Genomic DNA, 18,224 nt, shown 5'->3' with positions numbered 1-18,224 from the left:
GTCGGGGTAAGGACGAGAACAAGGACAAGGAAGGGGTCTGGGCGTAAGAGTGGCTGAGCCCGCAAGGTGTCAGGTCCCGGAGGCCTGGCTCCCGGGTGTGTGTGGGGTGGGGGCGTCTGCGTGGGAAGGACAGGGGCCGGAAGGTGCGGTGGTGAGCGAGCTGTTGCACGACCGGTGCCTTGAGTGTGGCAGCGGGGAAGCCCAGCTCCGCTGTGGGGCTGCGGGAACCAAAAGGGGACGCTGCGGCTGCATGGGCCGGGAATCGAACCCGGGCCTCCCGCGTGGCAGGCGAGAATTCTACCACTGAACCACCCATGCACCGGTGGCCGCCGGCCCCCGGCGCTGCCCCAGCGGCGCTCGCCGCCAACCGCCGGACCCTGGTCACTGCTCGCCCCGTGGGCATGTGCTCCATTTGAGCAGGAGGCCGACGGGCCACCTGAATGAGAGGCTCCGGGCACGCTGGCGACCCCAGGGCGCGAGGCGGTCGGAAGCACCGAGGGACGGAGGGACGCAGGCGTGCTCGGCCCGTCCTGCGCTTTCTCTGCCGTCCACGGCCGCCGCGAGACTGTCGGTGTCGCCAGAGGAAGCCAGGAGCCCAAGCGGCCTGGCCCGCGCCCGAATCCCAGTCAGGGCAGGCGAGGCGTGGCCGCTGCGGCCGAGCGCCGACGTTCCTCTCAGCAGCCGCCCGGCCCCGACGCACAGTCCCTCTGGCGGCTGGCTTTCTTGCTGGTGCGGGGCGTGCGAGGGCGGGCGGGGGCAGGGGTCGGAGCTCGGGGCTGTGCAGGGACCGCGAGCGTGGGAGATGGACGCCGGGCACCGCCGCCGCCGCCGTCGCCGAGCGGCGCTCAGGCCACAAGACCAAAGGTGTCTGAGCCTCGCTTCTGCGCTCTGGCCCACCCCTCTCCCGCGGGGTCCCGCTCTGCTGCGTTGGTTGTGAGGAGAAGCACTGTGGCAGACTGGCTGCTGGCTCGCGGACAGCCCGGTGAGGGAGGGAGCGCGCCAGGGTGTGGTTGGGTCCGGCCGGAGCAGCGGCTTCCCCGAGGGACTTGCGCTGTGGCGCCGAGGTGGGTGGCCCGGGCTGGGGGCCGGACGTCTGTGGTGGGTGACAGGGCATCCAGGGCTTCCGCTCACTACTCACTGGAGCACCGTTCCCGGGAGCGACTCCTGCGCCAGGCCCCGTGCAGGGAGGGCCCCCTGTTGGCTGGCCAGCAGGAGGCTGGGCTGCACGCGGCCCAGCAGGCAGGCAGGCAGGCAGGCAGGCAGGCAGGCAGGCAGGGAGGGAGGCAGGCAGGCAGGCAGGCAGGCAGGCAGGCAGGCAGGCAGGCAGGCAGGTGTGGTCCGGCCAAGGTCCCAAGGCGAAAAAGCACCGAGGGCACGCACCACAGGCCGGCAAGACGGTGTGGCTGTGGAGGGAATGGAATGGGCAGGCGGGCCGTTGGGGCTGGCGGGAAGGACAGGATGTTGGAAAGAGGGAGAGCTGCTGGTGGCGGAAGTGGAAGAAAGGCTGTGAGAGCGAGTCCGCTGTTCACCAGGCCGAAGTCGGAGGGCGGGCCAGGCGTGGAGGGCTTTCCACACGCGGCCGTTCTGCGTGTGGCGGTGGGGGCGGGGTGGAGCGTGGGAGTGGGAGTGGGAGGGAGGGACGAAGGCAGGCAGGCAGGCAGGCAGGAAAAGCACCAGCAGCAGCAGCCGCAAGCAGGTGAGGGAAGATGGGCTGCGAAGGACTGAAGGTTTTTCTGGTGTGGGTGCAGGTAGGAGGGGGCTTAGGAGCTGGCGGGGAGGGCGTTTGTCCGGAAAGCCAGTCGCCGGAGGGTTCCTAGTGCGCCGTTTCTGCCAGGCCCGCGGCCGTGGCTGAGAAGGTCCCGCGTCTGAGAGGCGTGGATGTCCGGGCCGGAGTTCGGAGAGGCCGCAAGAGTGCAAGGCGCGAACGGACTGGAAGGCAGTAAAGCGCTGCCGTAGGGCCGGGTGCGTTTGTCGGGCGGGCCAAAAGGCTGGCTTGTCAGGAGTGGGATTCGAACCCACGCCTCCAGGGGAGACTGCGACCTGAACGCAGCGCCTTAGACCGCTCGGCCATCCTGACGGCGGGCCTGGGCGTGCGCGTGGCCGCTCGGCTGGCTGGGACCCGACGCGACGCGAACCCCGGTGCCCTTGGCGGGACGCGGTGCTCCGCGCCAGGCGCGCGGCCGTCTGGGTGAGCGACGGAGCGGGCGCGCGGCGGCCGACGGGGAGCACGGCCAGACGACGCGCCTGGCTGCGCCGCGGTGGCGCCCTCGCCCAGCCCTGGCCCCGGACGCAGCCGGGCCGCGTCGGGCCAGCCCCCTGCCGCCGGCCCCCACCCGCGCGTCTCCTCGCCGGCCATGGCCCGGCGCGCGCCCACCCCCTCCTCGCAGCCTTGCTTTGCGTCTCGGGCCCCCTCCACCCGGCGCGATCCCCGCGTCGGAGGCAATAGGCAGCGCGCACTCGGAGTTTTCAGGGCCACGCGGGTCCGGGTCCCTGTCGGGGTCGGGGGCTGCTGCTTTGGAGGGCGCGGTTGGTGTGGCGTTGGGTCGGGTCGGGCACGTGCCGGGCGCCCGTGGTGGGCAGGGGGCCGGAGGGCAGGGGGAGGCGTCGGCAGGCAGCCCGAGAGCGGCCGGGCGCGGGGGCGGTGGCCGCCGTCCTCGTTAGTATAGTGGTGAGTATCCCCGCCTGTCACGCGGGAGACCGGGGTTCGATTCCCCGACGGGGAGGCAACACGCCCTCTTTTGGTGGCTGGCGCCGCTCTCTGTCCTGCCGCCTGGCTCCCAAGGGCCCTTCTTCTCCTCCCTCCGCCCTCCGCCCTCCGCCCTCCAGCGAGGCGCAGGGCGCCAGCGCGTGCCCAGCCTGCCCACCCTCGCCCCCCTCCAGCCGCCCAGCCCTTCCTCCTCGCCGGGCGCTCAGTCGCCAGGGCCGAGCGAGGGCCTCCTCTGGACCCCACAAGCGCCCGATGACATTGCGGCCCGCCCAAAGTGGCTGTCTCAGTGGGCTCCTTGCGTCGCGACGCACAGCTGCGCAGCTATCCACAGCGGCATAGGTGCACAGCTGCCGGGACGGGTGGGAGGCGGATGAGTGGCGTGCCCTGTCGGTGCGGGAAGTGGCCTGGCCCAGCGCCCGGTGGAGAAGGGCTTTGGCCAGCCGGGGGCTGGAAGACGCGTGCCCCGGGAGCGGGGCGGGGCGGGGCGGGGCGGGGGCGGGGGCGGGCCGCGGCGTGGAGCGGAGGGCCCTGGAGCAGCAAGGCAGCGAGAGCGCCCCCCTGAGGCGGTCGGGCCGGCGGCCTAGGGCAGCTTCGTAGGGCTGGCGCGGGTGGGGCGCCGGGGGGCCTTGGTGGCGCCTGTGACGTCACAGAGCTGCCGGCCGGCGGGGCGTCGGGGCAGGGCTGCTCCAAGCGGCGGCGGCTGAGGAGGAGGAGGAGGAGGAGGAGGAGGAGGAGGAGGAGGACGGGGAAGAGAAAGGGGAGTAGGAGGAGGAAGAGAAGGAGGAGGAGTCGAAGAGAAGGAGGAGCAGGAGGAGGAGGAGGAGGAGGAGGAGGAGGAGAAGGCGGCGGCGACGAGAGTGCGCTCGGGCGAGCCCGGTGCCGGCGTCTCGGGGCGGCCCGGGCTGTGCAGCGTTGGTGGTATAGTGGTGAGCATAGCTGCCTTCCAAGCAGTTGACCCGGGTTCGATTCCCGGCCAACGCAGCGGGCTGACCTTTTACCGAGCTCCACGGGCGGCCGGCCGGCCGGGGGCCTGTGAGGGAGAGCTGGGAGCAGGGAGCTAGCTGGCCCCAGCGGCTTTTCTCGTGTGTGCGAGAAGCAGGCGCGCAGTGTTCTGAGGGCGCTGCAAGCAGGAAGGACGGTAGGACACGTGGATTGCCAGGGGCGGCGCGTGGCTGGACTTGGAAAGGCCGGGTCTTGGCGCCAAGGTGGCGCCGAGCGGGTGCTATGGGTCCAGCAGGAGCAGTGGTAGAGCCTGACGCTCCCTGGTGGTCTAGTGGTTAGGATTCGGCGCTCTCACCGCCGCGGCCCGGGTTCGATTCCCGGTCAGGGAAGCCTCTCTACCTCCCACCGTCCACATCCCACTTTTAGGCCACGCTTGCTCCGCGGCCTCGGCGCCCCGACAAGAGCCGCCCGGTGCCCTGCACCTCCAGCCCAAGCCCTGCCAGGCAACCTCCACCCTGCCTCCCCGGCCAAACCTTTTGGCCGCACTGGCGCGCGCCCACTCGAGGCCTTCGACGTCCCGTGTCTTCCTTTCCGGACGCTTGCCTCAGCCCCAAACACGAGTGGCCGGGGCCGCGCCTCTCCCCGCCGTGGCCGTGGCCACGAGCAAACGCCCCCGCCTGTGTTTGGACTCTCCATCAGCACTGCTTTTCCCCCACGGCGACAGCGGCGGCAGCGCCGACGGCGACGGCGGTGTCACAGGCGGTGCCTTCTAACAAAGCCGGATCCCCTGTGGAACGGAGCACCGGTGGGCAGACGGGTGCTTCGCACCACCGCAGCAGGTTTCCTGAACGCCCTTGCCGGTGCCGTGGGGGTGGCTGACAGTGTGGGATGAAGGTGTTTGTGGCCGTGGTCGGTGGCCACCCCACGCGGGTTAGGGAACGGAGCAGAACGACCCCATGGAGAGAGGGCGGCGGTGGGCCGCGTGCTGGGAGGTGCGAGGAAGGGCCTGGGGTGTCTGGGTGGAGCGCGGGCAGGAGCGGGAGGTGTTGGGCTGGCGGGGACCTGGCCCGGGAGAGCGGCTGGCCCCTCAGGCAGGGGCTCAGCAGAAGCTTGGGGTGGTGGCAGCACCTGGCCCGGCACGTGTGTACGGGTGGGTCAGATCAGGGGGCGGGGTGGGCCTGGAGTAGGAGTGCGTCTGAGGAGCACTGGCGGAAGTGAGACTTCCGGGCAGGACATGTGACAGTCGGGCCTGGGATACAAGGGGAAGGTGGCGGGGAGAGGGGTCCGAGCCTGCAGGCTGGGGGGAAGGGCGGGGTGTGTGAGTGGGCTGTGGGGCGAGGAAGATGGTGGGAGAGGACCCCTTCGCGGTGGGGTGGCGGGTGAGGGCGCCAGACTGCTGTGCTGCGCGGCAAGGTGGTCAGGCTAACCAGTGGGTTGGGACTGGGGGCGGTGGGTAGGAGGCAGGCAAGAGAACAACAGAAACGGAGCGCGCCACAGGGGCTAGGCGGGGTCCGAATGGGGTGGGGGCATTCTACTGCCCCAGAGACATACATCGCCTCTCGTCGGGAGAAACCATCCGGTCTCAGGTGTGTGTGGCGGCGGGGGTGGGGGGAGGAGGGGTTGAGGTTGAAAGAGGCCAAAGGAGAGGTCCCCTATGATCCAGCAATCCCACTCCTGGGTACGTACCCGGAAATGACGAAACAAGAGTGCAAAAAGGCACAAGCACCTCCATGTTCACAGCGGCACTATTTGCAGTAGCCAAGACATGGAAAAATACCCAAGTGCCCATCAACGGGTGGCTAGTACAAGAAGAGGTGGTATATATGTACTATGGGATATTACACAGCCATTAATAAGAAAGAATGAAATATCGCCATTTGCCGCAACAAGAATGCTCCCAGGGAGTATTACACTTAGTGAAGTAGGTCCGACAGAGAAGCACAAAGATATGTGGAATCTAAAACGTACTACCAATGAATCTCTGTGCAAAACGGAAACAGACTCACAGACCTAGAAAACACAGTGATGGTTACCCGAGTTAAAAAGGAGGGGTGGAGGGATAAATTAGGAGCTCGATGAACAGATACACAGTGGTTCATATAAAGGAGATAAGCAACAAGGATTTCCAGAATAACACAGGGAGTGATAGTCAATATCCTGCAATAACCTGTAATGGAAATCACTCTGAAACGATATTAGACATGGAAAACAGTATCCCCTTTGCTGTACACCTGAAACGAACTCAATATCGTTAATCAACTCTTCTTATTCAACCACAAGTACTAGTACTTATAAGTAAGTAAGTAAATAAATAAATAAAAACAACGAACAAAATAAACAGGAGAAACATGAGCCATCAGATGATCCAGCAATCCCCGTCGTGGGTACACATCCGCCAAAGAGAAAAACTGTTGTTTGAAGAGATCCACGCACCCCCGTCTTTGTAGCAGCACTGTGTGCCGCAGCCAAGACATGGAAAAAACCCATGTGCCCATCAACGGTTGGCTGACAGAAAAAGATGCGGTGTAAATGTACTGTGGAATATTACTCAGCCATTTCCGAAAATGAAATATTGCCATTTGCCACAATAAGGATGGTCCTAGAGAATATTACACTTAGTGAAGTTAAGTCTGACAGAGAAGCACAAAGATACGTGGAATCTAAAACATAATAGACAAGAATGTATGTGCCAAAGCGAAACAGACTCACAGACATAGAAAACACACTGGTGGTTCCCCGAGGAGAAAGGGAGGGGTGGAGACATAAAGTAGGAGCTGCGATGAACAGATACACCGTACTTCATATAAAAGACATACGCAACAAGGATTTCCAGAATAACACAGGGAATGATGTTCAATATCCTGTAGTAAACTGTGATGGAAAGCAACCTGAAACAATATTAGACATGGAAGACAGTATCCGCTTTGCTGTGCACCTGAAACTAACTCAATACTGTTAATCAACTTTTCTTCCAAAATTGCAGCTACTAGTTCTTATAAGTAAACGAATAAATAAATATTAAATGCATAAATAAAAACAACACACTAAATAAATAGGTGAAATATGAGCTCTCATATGATCCAGCAATCCCCATCGTGGGTACACATCGGCAAAGGAGAGAAACTGTCATTTGAAGAGATCCATGCACCCCCCCATGTTCACAGCAGCACTACGGGCCACAGCCAAGACATGGACAAAACCCAAGTGCCCATCAACCGATGGCTGGCACAGGAAGACGTGGTACGTACGTACTGTGGAATATTCCTCAGCCATACAAAAGAGTGAGATATTGCCATTTGCACCAGTAAGGATGGACCTAGAGTATATTACACTTCGCGACGTAAGTCAGGCAGAGGAGCACAAAGATATGTGGAATCTAAACCGTACTACAAACGAATGTATGTGCCAAAGAGAAACAGACCCACAGACATAGAAAACACACTGTTCGTTACCCAAGGGGAAAGTGTAGGGCAGGGAAAAATCCGGAGCTGCGATTAACAGAGAGGAAATACTGGACATAAAGCACAGAAGCAACAAGGATTTACTGTACAGCACAGGGAACTGTATTCATATGTCGTGATAACGTATAACGGAAAATAACCTGGAAAAGGACATATAACTGAATCACTTGGCTGTACACCTGAAAGTCACACAGTATTGTAAGTCAACCGTACTGCTGCGAAAAGGAGAAGACGACGAAGGGGAAAAAAAGGAGGGCAACGGGACAGAGGCAAGGGCAGGATCCTTGACAACGTAGGATTTGGAAAGGATCGGGGGAAAAAGCGGGGAGATAGGGGGTGGGATGGGGGTGTCTGTGGGAGTAGGGTGGAGGCTGAGGTGGTGGTGCCGGTGGTGCTGTCCCGAGGGCTGATGCTGTTGGTGGGAGCAGAGGTTCAGGGGAGGGGCTGGTGTTTGTCGTGCTGATGGTGGTGGTGGCAGTAGTGGTGGAGGAGCGGGCCGGTGTTGGAAACGTATTTCTGTCGAGGGTCAGAACATGAATCTAGAGTGCAGTCTGCGATGATGGTGTGGACTTCTTTTGAACTCCTCGTGCAAGTGAACGCTTTGGGGACTGTCCAGGAAAGTGGGATGTATCACTCCCAGAGGTGGCAACTTCCTTGCTCCTGGTTGTGCAAACATAGTATAACTCTCGAAGTGCGGGCAGAGTGAGGCAGAGAGCTTGGAAACGTGGCGAAAGGTGAAGAGGTTGGGCTGTGCGGGTGCCAGTGTGGGGTGTTCCTCACAGTGAAAAGCGTGACACAAGCGGGGTCGGGGTAAGGACGAGAACAAGGACAAGGAAGGGGTCTGGGCGTAAGAGTGGCTGAGCCCGCAAGGTGTCAGGTCCCGGAGGCCTGGCTCCCGGGTGTGTGTGGGGTGGGGGCGTCTGCGTGGGAAGGACAGGGGCCGGAAGGTGCGGTGGTGAGCGAGCTGTTGCACGACCGGTGCCTTGAGTGTGGCAGCGGGGAAGCCCAGCTCCGCTGTGGGGCTGCGGGAACCAAAAGGGGACGCTGCGGCTGCATGGGCCGGGAATCGAACCCGGGCCTCCCGCGTGGCAGGCGAGAATTCTACCACTGAACCACCCATGCACCGGTGGCCGCCGGCCCCCGGCGCTGCCCCAGCGGCGCTCGCCGCCAACCGCCGGACCCTGGTCACTGCTCGCCCCGTGGGCATGTGCTCCATTTGAGCAGGAGGCCGACGGGCCACCTGAATGAGAGGCTCCGGGCACGCTGGCGACCCCAGGGCGCGAGGCGGTCGGAAGCACCGAGGGACGGAGGGACGCAGGCGTGCTCGGCCCGTCCTGCGCTTTCTCTGCCGTCCACGGCCGCCGCGAGACTGTCGGTGTCGCCAGAGGAAGCCAGGAGCCCAAGCGGCCTGGCCCGCGCCCGAATCCCAGTCAGGGCAGGCGAGGCGTGGCCGCTGCGGCCGAGCGCCGACGTTCCTCTCAGCAGCCGCCCGGCCCCGACGCACAGTCCCTCTGGCGGCTGGCTTTCTTGCTGGTGCGGGGCGTGCGAGGGCGGGCGGGGGCAGGGGTCGGAGCTCGGGGCTGTGCAGGGACCGCGAGCGTGGGAGATGGACGCCGGGCACCGCCGCCGCCGCCGCCGCCGCCGTCGCCGAGCGGCGCTCAGGCCACAAGACCAAAGGTGTCTGAGCCTCGCTTCTGCGCTCTGGCCCACCCCTCTCCCGCGGGGTCCCGCTCTGCTGCGTTGGTTGTGAGGAGAAGCACTGTGGCAGACTGGCTGCTGGCTCGCGGACAGCCCGGTGAGGGAGGGAGCGCGCCAGGGTGTGGTTGGGTCCGGCCGGAGCAGCGGCTTCCCCGAGGGACTTGCGCTGTGGCGCCGAGGTGGGTGGCCCGGGCTGGGGGCCGGACGTCTGTGGTGGGTGACAGGGCATCCAGGGCTTCCGCTCACTACTCACTGGAGCACCGTTCCCGGGAGCGACTCCTGCGCCAGGCCCCGTGCAGGGAGGGCCCCCTGTTGGCTGGCCAGCAGGAGGCTGGGCTGCACGCGGCCCAGCAGGCAGGCAGGCAGGCAGGCAGGCAGGCAGGCAGGCAGGGAGGGAGGCAGGCAGGCAGGCAGGCAGGCAGGCAGGCAGGCAGGCAGGCAGGCAGGTGTGGTCCGGCCAAGGTCCCAAGGCGAAAAAGCACCGAGGGCACGCACCACAGGCCGGCAAGACGGTGTGGCTGTGGAGGGAATGGAATGGGCAGGCGGGCCGTTGGGGCTGGCGGGAAGGACAGGATGTTGGAAAGAGGGAGAGCTGCTGGTGGCGGAAGTGGAAGAAAGGCTGTGAGAGCGAGTCCGCTGTTCACCAGGCCGAAGTCGGAGGGCGGGCCAGGCGTGGAGGGCTTTCCACACGCGGCCGTTCTGCGTGTGGCGGTGGGGGCGGGGTGGAGCGTGGGAGTGGGAGTGGGAGGGAGGGACGAAGGCAGGCAGGCAGGCAGGCAGGAAAAGCACCAGCAGCAGCAGCCGCAAGCAGGTGAGGGAAGATGGGCTGCGAAGGACTGAAGGTTTTTCTGGTGTGGGTGCAGGTAGGAGGGGCTTAGGAGCTGGCGGGGAGGGCGTTTGTCCGGAAAGCCAGTCGCCGGAGGGTTCCTAGTGCGCCGTTTCTGCCAGGCCCGCGGCCGTGGCTGAGAAGGTCCCGCGTCTGAGAGGCGTGGATGTCCGGGCCGGAGTTCGGAGAGGCCGCAAGAGTGCAAGGCGCGAACGGACTGGAAGGCAGTAAAGCGCTGCCGTAGGGCCGGGTGCGTTTGTCGGGCGGGCCAAAAGGCTGGCTTGTCAGGAGTGGGATTCGAACCCACGCCTCCAGGGGAGACTGCGACCTGAACGCAGCGCCTTAGACCGCTCGGCCATCCTGACGGCGGGCCTGGGCGTGCGCGTGGCCGCTCGGCTGGCTGGGACCCGAGGCGACGCGAACCCCGGTGCCCTTGGCGGGACGCGGTGCTCCGCGCCAGGCGCGCGGCCGTCTGGGTGAGCGACGGAGCGGGCGCGCGGCGGCCGACGGGGAGCACGGCCAGACGACGCGCCTGGCTGCGCCGCGGTGGCGCCCTCGCCCAGCCCTGGCCCCGGACGCAGCCGGGCCGCGTCGGGCCAGCCCCCTGCCGCCGGCCCCCACCCGCGCGTCTCCTCGCCGGCCATGGCCCGGCGCGCGCCCACCCCCTCCTCGCAGCCTTGCTTTGCGTCTCGGGCCCCCTCCACCCGGCGCGATCCCCGCGTCGGAGGCAATAGGCAGCGCGCACTCGGAGTTTTCAGGGCCACGCGGGTCCGGGTCCCTGTCGGGGTCGGGGGCTGCTGCTTTGGAGGGCGCGGTTGGTGTGGCGTTGGGTCGGGTCGGGCACGTGCCGGGCGCCCGTGGTGGGCAGGGGGCCGGAGGGCAGGGGGAGGCGTCGGCAGGCAGCCCGAGAGCGGCCGGGCGCGGGGGCGGTGGCCGCCGTCCTCGTTAGTATAGTGGTGAGTATCCCCGCCTGTCACGCGGGAGACCGGGGTTCGATTCCCCGACGGGGAGGCAACACGCCCTCTTTTGGTGGCTGGCGCCGCTCTCTGTCCTGCCGCCTGGCTCCCAAGGGCCCTTCTTCTCCTCCCTCCGCCCTCCGCCCTCCGCCCTCCAGCGAGGCGCAGGGCGCCAGCGCGTGCCCAGCCTGCCCACCCTCGCCCCCCTCCAGCCGCCCAGCCCTTCCTCCTCGCCGGGCGCTCAGTCGCCAGGGCCGAGCGAGGGCCTCCTCTGGACCCCACAAGCGCCCGATGACATTGCGGCCCGCCCAAAGTGGCTGTCTCAGTGGGCTCCTTGCGTCGCGACGCACAGCTGCGCAGCTATCCACAGCGGCATAGGTGCACAGCTGCCGGGACGGGTGGGAGGCGGATGAGTGGCGTGCCCTGTCGGTGCGGGAAGTGGCCTGGCCCAGCGCCCGGTGGAGAAGGGCTTTGGCCAGCCGGGGGCTGGAAGACGCGTGCCCCGGGAGCGGGGCGGGGCGGGGCGGGGGCGGGGGCGGGCCGCGGCGTGGAGCGGAGGGCCCTGGAGCAGCAAGGCAGCGAGAGCGCCCCCCTGAGGCGGTCGGGCCGGCGGCCTAGGGCAGCTTCGTAGGGCTGGCGCGGGTGGGGCGCCGGGGGGCCTTGGTGGCGCCTGTGACGTCACAGAGCTGCCGGCCGGCGGGGCGTCGGGGCAGGGCTGCTCCAAGCGGCGGCGGCTGAGGAGGAGGAGGAGGAGGAGGAGGAGGAGGAGGAGGAGGAGGACGGGGAAGAGAAAGGGGAGTAGGAGGAGGAAGAGAAGGAGGAGGAGTCGAAGAGAAGGAGGAGCAGGAGGAGGAGGAGGAGGAGGAGGAGGAGGAGAAGGCGGCGGCGACGAGAGTGCGCTCGGGCGAGCCCGGTGCCGGCGTCTCGGGGCGGCCCGGGCTGTGCAGCGTTGGTGGTATAGTGGTGAGCATAGCTGCCTTCCAAGCAGTTGACCCGGGTTCGATTCCCGGCCAACGCAGCGGGCTGACCTTTTACCGAGCTCCACGGGCGGCCGGCCGGCCGGGGGCCTGTGAGGGAGAGCTGGGAGCAGGGAGCTAGCTGGCCCCAGCGGCTTTTCTCGTGTGTGCGAGAAGCAGGCGCGCAGTGTTCTGAGGGCGCTGCAAGCAGGAAGGACGGTAGGACACGTGGATTGCCAGGGGCGGCGCGTGGCTGGACTTGGAAAGGCCGGGTCTTGGCGCCAAGGTGGCGCCGAGCGGGTGCTATGGGTCCAGCAGGAGCAGTGGTAGAGCCTGACGCTCCCTGGTGGTCTAGTGGTTAGGATTCGGCGCTCTCACCGCCGCGGCCCGGGTTCGATTCCCGGTCAGGGAAGCCTCTCTACCTCCCACCGTCCACATCCCACTTTTAGGCCACGCTTGCTCCGCGGCCTCGGCGCCCCGACAAGAGCCGCCCGGTGCCCTGCACCTCCAGCCCAAGCCCTGCCAGGCAACCTCCACCCTGCCTCCCCGGCCAAACCTTTTGGCCGCACTGGCGCGCGCCCACTCGAGGCCTTCGACGTCCCGTGTCTTCCTTTCCGGACGCTTGCCTCAGCCCCAAACACGAGTGGCCGGGGCCGCGCCTCTCCCCGCCGTGGCCGTGGCCACGAGCAAACGCCCCCGCCTGTGTTTGGACTCTCCATCAGCACTGCTTTTCCCCCACGGCGACAGCGGCGGCAGCGCCGACGGCGACGGCGGTGTCACAGGCGGTGCCTTCTAACAAAGCCGGATCCCCTGTGGAACGGAGCACCGGTGGGCAGACGGGTGCTTCGCACCACCGCAGCAGGTTTCCTGAACGCCCTTGCCGGTGCCGTGGGGGTGGCTGACAGTGTGGGATGAAGGTGTTTGTGGCCGTGGTCGGTGGCCACCCCACGCGGGTTAGGGAACGGAGCAGAACGACCCCATGGAGAGAGGGCGGCGGTGGGCCGCGTGCTGGGAGGTGCGAGGAAGGGCCTGGGGTGTCTGGGTGGAGCGCGGGCAGGAGCGGGAGGTGTTGGGCTGGCGGGGACCTGGCCCGGGAGAGCGGCTGGCCCCTCAGGCAGGGGCTCAGCAGAAGCTTGGGGTGGTGGCAGCACCTGGCCCGGCACGTGTGTACGGGTGGGTCAGATCAGGGGGCGGGGTGGGCCTGGAGTAGGAGTGCGTCTGAGGAGCACTGGCGGAAGTGAGACTTCCGGGCAGGACATGTGACAGTCGGGCCTGGGATACAAGGGGAAGGTGGCGGGGAGAGGGGTCCGAGCCTGCAGGCTGGGGGGAAGGGCGGGGTGTGTGAGTGGGCTGTGGGGCGAGGAAGATGGTGGGAGAGGACCCCTTCGCGGTGGGGTGGCGGGTGAGGGCGCCAGACTGCTGTGCTGCGCGGCAAGGTGGTCAGGCTAACCAGTGGGTTGGGACTGGGGGCGGTGGGTAGGAGGCAGGCAAGAGAACAACAGAAACGGAGCGCGCCACAGGGGCTAGGCGGGGTCCGAATGGGGTGGGGGCATTCTACTGCCCCAGAGACATACATCGCCTCTCGTCGGGAGAAACCATCCGGTCTCAGGTGTGTGTGGCGGCGGGGGTGGGGGGAGGAGGGGTTGAGGTTGAAAGAGGCCAAAGGAGAGGTCCCCTATGATCCAGCAATCCCACTCCTGGGTACGTACCCGGAAATGACGAAACAAGAGTGCAAAAAGGCACAAGCACCTCCATGTTCACAGCGGCACTATTTGCAGTAGCCAAGACATGGAAAAATACCCAAGTGCCCATCAACGGGTGGCTAGTACAAGAAGAGGTGGTATATATGTACTATGGGATATTACACAGCCATTAATAAGAAAGAATGAAATATCGCCATTTGCCGCAACAAGAATGCTCCCAGGGAGTATTACACTTAGTGAAGTAGGTCCGACAGAGAAGCACAAAGATATGTGGAATCTAAGACGTACTACCAATGAATCTCTGTGCAAAACGGAAACAGACTCACAGACCTAGAAAACACAGTGATGGTTACCCGAGTTAAAAAGGAGGGGTGGAGGGATAAATTAGGAGCTCGATGAACAGATACACAGTGGTTCATATAAAGGAGATAAGCAACAAGGATTTCCAGAATAACACAGGGAGTGATAGTCAATATCCTGCAATAACCTGTAATGGAAATCACTCTGAAACGATATTAGACATGGAAAACAGTATCCCCTTTGCTGTACACCTGAAACGAACTCAATATCGTTAATCAACTCTTCTTCTTCAACCACAAGTACTAGTACTTATAAGTAAGTAAGTAAATAAATAAATAAAAACAACGAACAAAATAAACAGGAGAAACATGAGCCATCAGATGATCCAGCAATCCCCGTCGTGGGTACACATCCGCCAAAGAGAAAAACTGTTGTTTGAAGAGATCCACGCACCCCCGTCTTTGTAGCAGCACTGTGTGCCGCAGCCAAGACATGGAAAAAACCCATGTGCCCATCAACGGTTGGCTGACAGAAAAAGATGCGGTATAAATGTACTGTGGAATATTACTCAGCCATTTCCGAAAATGAAATATTGCCATTTGCCACAATAAGGATGGTCCTAGAGAATATTACACTTAGTGAAGTTAAGTCTGAGAGAGAAGCACAAAGATACGTGGAATCTAAAACATAATAGACAAGAATGTATGTGCCAAAGCGAAACAGACTCACAGACATAGAAAACACACTGGTGGTTCCCCGAGGAGAAAGGGAGGGGCGGAGACATAAAGTAGGAGCTGCGATGAACAGATACACCGTACTTCATATAAAAGACATACGCAACAAGGATTTCCAGAATAACACAGGGAATGATGTTCAATATCCTGTAGTAAACTGTGATGGAAAGCAACCTGAAACAATATTAGACATGGAAGACAGTATCCGCTTTGCTGTGCACCTGAAACTAACTCAATACTGTTAATCAACTTTTCTTCCAAAATTGCAGCTACTAGTTCTTATAAGTAAACGAATAAATAAATATTAAATGCATAAATAAAAACAACACACTAAATAAATAGGTGAAATATGAGCTCTCATATGATCCAGCAATCCCCATCGTGGGTACACATCGGCAAAGGAGAGAAACTGTCATTTGAAGAGATCCATGCACCCCCCCACGTTCACAGCAGCACTACGGGCCACAGCCAAGACATGGACAAAACCCAAGTGCCCATCAACCGATGGCTGGCACAGGAAGACGTGGTACGTACGTACTGTGGAATATTCCTCAGCCATACAAAAGAGTGAGATATTGCCATTTGCACCAGTAAGGATGGACCTAGAGTATATTACACTTCGCGACGTAAGTCAGGCAGAGGAGCACAAAGATATGTGGAATCTAAACCGTACTACAAACGAATGTATGTGCCAAAGAGAAACAGACCCACAGACATAGAAAACACACTGTTCGTTACCCAAGGGGAAAGTGTAGGGCAGGGAAAAATCCGGAGCTGCGATTAACAGAGAGGAAATACTGGACATAAAGCACAGAAGCAACAAGGATTTACTGTACAGCACAGGGAACTGTATTCATATGTCGTGATAACGTATAACGGAAAATAACCTGGAAAAGGACATATAACTGAATCACTTGGCTGTACACCTGAAAGTCACACAGTATTGTAAGTCAACCGTACTGCTGCGAAAAGGAGAAGACGACGAAGGGGAAAAAAAGGAGGGCAACGGGACAGAGGCAAGGGCAGGATCCTTGACAACGTAGGATTTGGAAAGGATCGGGGGAAAAAGCGGGGAGATAGGGGGTGGGATGGGGGTGTCTGTGGGAGTAGGGTGGAGGCTGAGGTGGTGGTGCCGGTGGTGCTGTCCCGAGGGCTGATGCTGTTGGTGGGAGCAGAGGTTCAGGGGAGGGGCTGGTGTTTGTCGTGCTGATGGTGGTGGTGGCAGTAGTGGTGGAGGAGCGGGCCGGTGTTGGAAACGTATTTCTGTCGAGGGTCAGAACATGAATCTAGAGTGCAGTCTGCGATGATGGTGTGGACTTCTTTTGAACTCCTCGTGCAAGTGAACGCTTTGGGGACTGTCCAGGAAAGTGGGATGTATCACTCCCAGAGGTGGCAACTTCCTTGCTCCTGGTTGTGCAAACATAGTATAACTCTCGAAGTGCGGGCAGAGTGAGGCAGAGAGCTTGGAAACGTGGCGAAAGGTGAAGAGGTTGGGCTGTGCGGGTGCCAGTGTGGGGTGTTCCTCACAGTGAAAAGCGTGACACAAGCGGGGTCGGGGTAAGGACGAGAACAAGGACAAGGAAGGGGTCTGGGCGTAAGAGTGGCTGAGCCCGCAAGGTGTCAGGTCCCGGAGGCCTGGCTCCCGGGTGTGTGTGGGGTGGGGGCGTCTGCGTGGGAAGGACAGGGGCCGGAAGGTGCGGTGGTGAGCGAGCTGTTGCACGACCGGTGCCTTGAGTGTGGCAGCGGGGAAGCCCAGCTCCGCTGTGGGGCTGCGGGAACCAAAAGGGGACGCTGCGGCTGCATGGGCCGGGAATCGAACCCGGGCCTCCCGCGTGGCAGGCGAGAATTCTACCACTGAACCACCCATGCACCGGTGGCCGCCGGCCCCCGGCGCTGCCCCAGCGGCGCTCGCCGCCAACCGCCGGACCCTGGTCACTGCTCGCCCCGTGGGCATGTGCTCCATTTGAGCAGGAGGCCGACGGGCCACCTGAATGAGAGGCTCCGGGCACGCTGGCGACCCCAGGGCGCGAGGCGGTCGGAAGCACCGAGGGACGGAGGGACGCAGGCGTGCTCGGCCCGTCCTGCGCTTTCTCTGCCGTCCACGGCCGCCGCGAGACTGTCGGTGTCGCCAGAGGAAGCCAGGAGCCCAAGCGGCCTGGCCCGCGCCCGAATCCCAGTCAGGGCAGGCGAGGCGTGGCCGCTGCGGCCGAGCGCCGACGTTCCTCTCAGCAGCCGCCCGGCCCCGACGCACAGTCCCTCTGGCGGCTGGCTTTCTTGCTGGTGCGGGGCGTGCGAGGGCGGGCGGGGGCAGGGGTCGGAGCTCGGGGCTGTGCAGGGACCGCGAGCGTGGGAGATGGACGCCGGGCACCGCCGCCGCCGCCGCCGCCGCCGTCGCCGAGCGGCGCTCAGGCCACAAGACCAAAGGTGTCTGAGCCTCGCTTCTGCGCTCTGGCCCACCCCTCTCCCGCGGGGTCCCGCTCTGCTGCGTTGGTTGTGAGGAGAAGCACTGTGGCAGACTGGCTGCTGGCTCGCGGACAGCCCGGTGAGGGAGGGAGCGCGCCAGGGTGTGGTTGGGTCCGGCCGGAGCAGCGGCTTCCCCGAGGGACTTGCGCTGTGGCGCCGAGGTGGGTGGCCCGGGCTGGGGGCCGGACGTCTGTGGTGGGTGACAGGGCATCCAGGGCTTCCGCTCACTACTCACTGGAGCACCGTTCCCGGGAGCGACTCCTGCGCCAGGCCCCGTGCAGGGAGGGCCCCCTGTTGGCTGGCCAGCAGGAGGCTGGGCTGCACGCGGCCCAGCAGGCAGGCAGGCAGGCAGGCAGGCAGGCAGGCAGGGAGGGAGGCAGGCAGGCAGGCAGGCAGGCAGGCAGGCAGGCAGGCAGGTGTGGTCCGGCCAAGGTCCCAAGGCGAAAAAGCACCGAGGGCACGCACCACAGGCCGGCAAGACGGTGTGGCTGTGGAGGGAATGGAATGGGCAGGCGGGCCGTTGGGGCTGGCGGGAAGGACAGGATGTTGGAAAGAGGGAGAGCTGCTGGTGGCGGAAGTGGAAGAAAGGCTGTGAGAGCGAGTCCGCTGTTCACCAGGCCGAAGTCGGAGGGCGGGCCAGGCGTGGAGGGCTTTCCACACGCGGCCGTTCTGCGTGTGGCGGTGGGGGCGGGGTGGAGCGTGGGAGTGGGAGTGGGAGGGAGGGACGAAGGCAGGCAGGCAGGCAGGCAGGAAAAGCACCAGCAGCAGCAGCCGCAAGCAGGTGAGGGAAGATGGGCTGCGAAGGACTGAAGGTTTTTCTGGTGTGGGTGCAGGTAGGAGGGGGCTTAGGAGCTGGCGGGGAGGGCGTTTGTCCGGAAAGCCAGTCGCCGGAGGGTTCCTAGTGCGCCGTTTCTGCCAGGCCCGCGGCCGTGGCTGAGAAGGTCCCGCGTCTGAGAGGCGTGGATGTCCGGGCCGGAGTTCGGAGAGGCCGCAAGAGTGCAAGGCGCGAACGGACTGGAAGGCAGTAAAGCGCTGCCGTAGGGCCGGGTGCGTTTGTCGGGCGGGCCAAAAGGCTGGCTTGTCAGGAGTGGGATTCGAACCCACGCCTCCAGGGGAGACTGCGACCTGAACGCAGCGCCTTAGACCGCTCGGCCATCCTGACGGCGGGCCTGGGCGTGCGCGTGGCCGCTCGGCTGGCTGGGACCCGAGGCGACGCGAACCCCGGTGCCCTTGGCGGGACGCGGTGCTCCGCGCCAGGCGCGCGGCCGTCTGGGTGAGCGACGGAGCGGGCGCGCGGCGGCCGACGGGGAGCACGGCCAGACGACGCGCCTGGCTGCGCCGCGGTGGCGCCCTCGCCCAGCCCTGGCCCCGGACGCAGCCGGGCCGCGTCGGGCCAGCCCCCTGCCGCCGGCCCCCACCCGCGCGTCTCCTCGCCGGCCATGGCCCGGCGCGCGCCCACCCCCTCCTCGCAGCCTTGC

General features: G+C 63.8%; 12 non-coding genes across 12 annotated transcripts; 6 read left to right on the top strand and 6 right to left on the bottom strand.

The window, feature by feature from the left end:
- Positions 1–247: 247 nt before the first annotated feature.
- TRNAG-GCC (transfer RNA glycine (anticodon GCC)) lies at positions 248–318 on the bottom strand. The gene has a single exon. It is a non-coding gene; the product is annotated as a tRNA-Gly (tRNA).
- Positions 319–1,994: 1,676 nt separating this feature from the next.
- TRNAL-CAG (transfer RNA leucine (anticodon CAG)) lies at positions 1,995–2,077 on the bottom strand. The gene has a single exon. It is a non-coding gene; the product is annotated as a tRNA-Leu (tRNA).
- A 574-nt stretch (positions 2,078–2,651) lies between these two features.
- TRNAD-GUC (transfer RNA aspartic acid (anticodon GUC)) lies at positions 2,652–2,723 on the top strand. Its single transcript has one exon. It is a non-coding gene; the product is annotated as a tRNA-Asp (tRNA).
- An 893-nt stretch (positions 2,724–3,616) lies between these two features.
- Positions 3,617–3,688, top strand: TRNAG-UCC (transfer RNA glycine (anticodon UCC)). Its single transcript has one exon. It is a non-coding gene; the product is annotated as a tRNA-Gly (tRNA).
- A 278-nt stretch (positions 3,689–3,966) lies between these two features.
- TRNAE-CUC (transfer RNA glutamic acid (anticodon CUC)) lies at positions 3,967–4,038 on the top strand. Its single transcript has one exon. It is a non-coding gene; the product is annotated as a tRNA-Glu (tRNA).
- A 4,123-nt stretch (positions 4,039–8,161) lies between these two features.
- On the bottom strand, positions 8,162–8,232 carry TRNAG-GCC (transfer RNA glycine (anticodon GCC)). The gene has a single exon. It is a non-coding gene; the product is annotated as a tRNA-Gly (tRNA).
- Positions 8,233–9,916: 1,684 nt separating this feature from the next.
- TRNAL-CAG (transfer RNA leucine (anticodon CAG)) lies at positions 9,917–9,999 on the bottom strand. The gene has a single exon. It is a non-coding gene; the product is annotated as a tRNA-Leu (tRNA).
- Positions 10,000–10,573: 574 nt separating this feature from the next.
- Positions 10,574–10,645, top strand: TRNAD-GUC (transfer RNA aspartic acid (anticodon GUC)). Its single transcript has one exon. It is a non-coding gene; the product is annotated as a tRNA-Asp (tRNA).
- An 891-nt stretch (positions 10,646–11,536) lies between these two features.
- On the top strand, positions 11,537–11,608 carry TRNAG-UCC (transfer RNA glycine (anticodon UCC)). Its single transcript has one exon. It is a non-coding gene; the product is annotated as a tRNA-Gly (tRNA).
- Positions 11,609–11,886: 278 nt separating this feature from the next.
- TRNAE-CUC (transfer RNA glutamic acid (anticodon CUC)) lies at positions 11,887–11,958 on the top strand. Its single transcript has one exon. It is a non-coding gene; the product is annotated as a tRNA-Glu (tRNA).
- Positions 11,959–16,081: 4,123 nt separating this feature from the next.
- TRNAG-GCC (transfer RNA glycine (anticodon GCC)) lies at positions 16,082–16,152 on the bottom strand. Its single transcript has one exon. It is a non-coding gene; the product is annotated as a tRNA-Gly (tRNA).
- A 1,673-nt stretch (positions 16,153–17,825) lies between these two features.
- TRNAL-CAG (transfer RNA leucine (anticodon CAG)) lies at positions 17,826–17,908 on the bottom strand. The gene has a single exon. It is a non-coding gene; the product is annotated as a tRNA-Leu (tRNA).
- Positions 17,909–18,224: the final 316 nt, after the last annotated feature.

The sequence above is a fragment of the Eschrichtius robustus genome, chromosome 3, assembly GCF_028021215.1.
Source record: "Eschrichtius robustus isolate mEscRob2 chromosome 3, mEscRob2.pri, whole genome shotgun sequence".
Lineage (NCBI taxonomy): Eukaryota > Metazoa > Chordata > Mammalia > Artiodactyla > Eschrichtiidae > Eschrichtius > Eschrichtius robustus.
Note: the sequence above shows the minus strand (reverse complement) of the source record. Positions and strands in the feature narration are given on the sequence as shown.